At 45.1% G+C, this 3,718-nt stretch overlaps 1 long non-coding RNA gene across 1 annotated transcript; it reads left to right on the top strand.

Annotated features, from left to right (window-relative positions):
- The first annotated feature begins 1,089 nt into the window (after positions 1 to 1,089).
- LOC132009038 (uncharacterized) lies at positions 1,090 to 2,630 on the top strand. The gene is made up of 3 exons (XR_009401771.1): positions 1,090 to 1,150; positions 1,463 to 1,524; positions 2,556 to 2,630. It is a non-coding gene; the product is annotated as an uncharacterized LOC132009038 (long non-coding RNA).
- The last annotated feature ends 1,088 nt before the right edge of the window (positions 2,631 to 3,718 follow it).

Genomic DNA, 3,718 nt, shown 5'->3' with positions numbered 1-3,718 from the left:
GAGTAGAAATCTCAGGGACACAAGGGCATGAGCCCCGTGGATATCTGAGGGAGGGAAGAGCTATTCCCAGGCAGAGGGAATAGCAACTTCTGGGACTTTAAGGCAGGGACATGCCTGAGGAACAGGAGGGAGGCTGAGGTAGAAGTAATACAGAGAAGAGGAAGTAGGAGATCAGAAGGGTATCAGGAGACCAGGGCACAGAGTACCCTTGTAGGGCATGGTCAGACCTTGGAATTATACTCAAAATGGCATTGGGAGACTTTGGAGGGGTTTGGGCAGAAAGATGACATGATCCGACAGAGTCAGGGTGTTGGGGGGCAAGGATGACTTGTTAGGAAGCATATGGTAATCATCCAGGTGAGGGATTATGGTGACCCAGGTCAGATGGCAGCAGTGGAGATGGTGAGAATATACGGATATGAAAATCAGCTATGCGCGCAAAGCACTTAGCACAGTCTCTGGTTCATAGTGGGAACTCGATAAATGTGAATGGTGGTTAGAACTCTTGCTCTTATAATCACTGGCATGCAGCTCTACCTCCAGTGGGCTCTTATTCAAAGGGAAACTGTAGTGAGGAGGTTGGCCAGGTCACGAAACCCTCCTTCCATCTGGAAGATACAGCCATGGAACAGAGAAAGGCATCCTTTTCTAGAATTCTTCGCCAGAGGGAAACGGGCAGTAGCATTCCCCATTGCACCGCAGTACCAAGAAGCTTGACCTCGTGGGGAAAGGGCATTGAGGGTCCACTTCGTATCCACAGCAGCACAGAATGGGTAGAAATGGCAGGCTTCTCAGGGAAGAGATCGTCAGGGTGGCTGAGGCCTGGTATTCCTATTCAGGCCCTTGCTGCCTCTCTGAAACATGAGGGTATCAGTGACAATTTCTTCTTCCCTTGGCCTAACATCAGGGAGACAGTGTGTCCATCAGTTTTTGCTGCACCTTCAGGGGCTGTTAAGAGCTGGCAGGGCGAGTCAGGCCTCCCCTTTTGGGTTTTACCACCTACTCAGGAGGAGAGTGCAGGGGACTCCCTGGGGATCTAAAGAGCATAAGCAGCCAACTTCCTTCTCTCTTTCTCTTCTCTTCTACCAGCCTCTGTGCAGGTTCCCTGGGAAAGAGCAATTTCACCCAATAAAGTTCCCTACTACATCAAGTGAGTGACCATCTGAATTAGAAGTGGGCCATTCACTTGCCCACAGCCCCTCCCTTGCCTGTCTTTTTTTCTCCCTATCCCTCCTTATCTGTTGGGATTCCTCCATCCTGTCTGGCTTTTCCTCCTACTCATCTCAAGAGCTCAAGATTCTACCTGGCTAAAGGTGAATGCTTGTGCTTTGGGATCATCATGGGTCACCCTGGGATCTGGCAGCTCCTTGCATTTAACCTATCACCAAGTGACACACACATGTTGTGGGGGTGGTTATGGGGGGTGGCTTGGACCTTGGTATTATCGATGCTCTGTTTGTAGCCACCAGGCTCAGACCACTTGCTGGGACCATCCCAAGATGACGGAGTTATACCAAACCCTGGGTAAGAATTTGGGGTTCCTGTGTAGGGTGGAGATCTATACAGCTGCCATTTGCCTATAAGAACAGAAGGGAATTCCATTCAGCAAGCAGGCGGGGGTGGAAGTGAGTGCCTTCTCATTTCTCCAGCAGCCTTCTTTCCTTTCCCCTCTGTAGCCCCCAACAACTGGAGGCTCTAATTCCTCCTGGACCATTTTACTATCACATTAGGGAATTTTGCTTAGAGATGTGAATCAGATCTGCTTTGAAAGACGCTGTCCAGACTATGCTTAGTGTGACTTTCGTGCACCTTAGTGTTGGCTATTAAGAGAGAGTCACCATTAGGTTGCAGATATTATCTGTGTTGATGCATGTGAATATGGTTCATTCATTCTGCCTGCTGTAGAGTGTTCCATTATATATATACACCACAGTTTCTTCATCCAGTCTACTGTTGATAGACTTTGGAATTGTTTATCATTTGCAACTCATTAAGAATAGTGCTGCTAAGGAGCTCTTGTACATGGGTTCTGTGCATGTTTTTCAGTCTACAGGTCTAACATCATTTCAGTGCATTGTAAATAGACAAGGAAATTTGAAAGCCCAACAGATCCTTAGCAAGAGTCATATTTACTAGTAATTTGTTATGTTTTTACTCTATAAAATCGAGCAAGATATTGTTTCCTGAAATGTTTGATTCAGTTATTTATACATGCACACATGGGTGTAATATTGGACCATGATGTCCAATGAATGCATGTATTACCATGCATCTTGGTCAATAAATGTTTGAAAATCACTGCTCTAGGATACACAGCCAGCTGGGCTGTAGGCTACGTGAATGTTCAATTTTACTATGTAATACCAAGTTGTTTTCTGAGGTGATTGTTTCAGTTTACACTTCCACCAGCCTTACTCATTTATCCACGTCTTTTTTGACACCTGCTATTATCAGACTTTTATTTTGTGCCAAGCTGGTGGGTGTGATATGGTATCTTGTTGTGGTTTTAATTTGCATTTCCTTGATCTGAGTGTGGCTCTTTCCATTCTTTGCAGCCGATCTGAACAACATTAAATTCTCAGCTTACCGCACTGCCATGAAGCTACGCAGAGTCCAGAAAGCACTGCGTTGTAAGTTTCCCATTGCACATCTCCGTGCCCTTCACCCCACCCCCACTCTTCCTCTTCTGTTTGGCTGTTTTCCAGTTTTATCCTGCCTCAGCCTCAGGGTGTTGACTGACTGGTGGGAATTCTCCAAAGGCTGGGAGATGCTGGCTGTGGGTACCTGCTTTTTCCAGGCACCTTCCATTGTCCCCAGACCCTAGACTTGTTTCCAAAGTAATCCATGATGATCATCCTCCTTGTCCTTTCTGTGCCCAACATGGAGAGTCAAGCAACTGTTTTGTGACAGAAAGTATTCCAGCCCAAGCTTTGGAGCCATCTTGCCCTCTTGCAGTTACTGAACATGGCGGAGCTATTGAAGCAAGTGCCAGTCATTATGGGGAAACGTGGCTGTAAATAAAATGTGCTCTCTGGGCTTTCCTAGGGACACAATCCGTTCAATATTCCTAGCCCAGGCATGTCTGGCTAGGCTGATTCCAGGTTTGGGGGTAATGAGAAAGTCTTCCTGAGGTCTGTCACGTTTACCCGGGCATACCTGAGCCTTCATAACTGGTATCTCGATCCTCAGAACAAGGTTCACAGACAAACCTATTTGCTAGTGAAATGTGTGTGAAGGCAGAGAAACTTAAAATGGGATTTGACCCCTTAGGAATTAATTTAGCAAAGGAGGTGAATTTCCTCACATCCTACCATCTTCTTGAAACTGATGTCAGGCTGGAGACTAGAACAAAGCCATGTGCTAGATTTAGGATATATTTTGATTATAAGAAATTGTATCCCAAAATTTTAAAGGAAAAAAAAGCTATATGTATAAAAAAATAAGGTTAAATACAATGAAGGGACAAAATATAACAATGAAAATTTTAAAAGATTTTAAAAATGTATTGATAAGATAAAATAGTTAAAAACATGAAAATAGGAAAGAGGAAAAATTTTAAAAATAGAATAAGAAAAATATAAAATTAAAAAAATTTAACTTTGACGGGGCGCCTGGGTGGCTCAGTGGGTTAAGCCGCTGCCTTCGGCTCAGGTCATGATCTCAAGGTCCTGGGATCGAGTCCCGCATCGGGCTCTCTGCTCAGCAGGGAGCCTGCTTC

This window comes from Mustela nigripes, unplaced genomic scaffold (genome assembly GCF_022355385.1).
Source record: "Mustela nigripes isolate SB6536 unplaced genomic scaffold, MUSNIG.SB6536 HiC_scaffold_3531, whole genome shotgun sequence".
In the NCBI taxonomy this organism is placed as follows: Eukaryota; Metazoa; Chordata; class Mammalia; order Carnivora; family Mustelidae; genus Mustela; species Mustela nigripes.
Note: the sequence above shows the minus strand (reverse complement) of the source record. Positions and strands in the feature narration are given on the sequence as shown.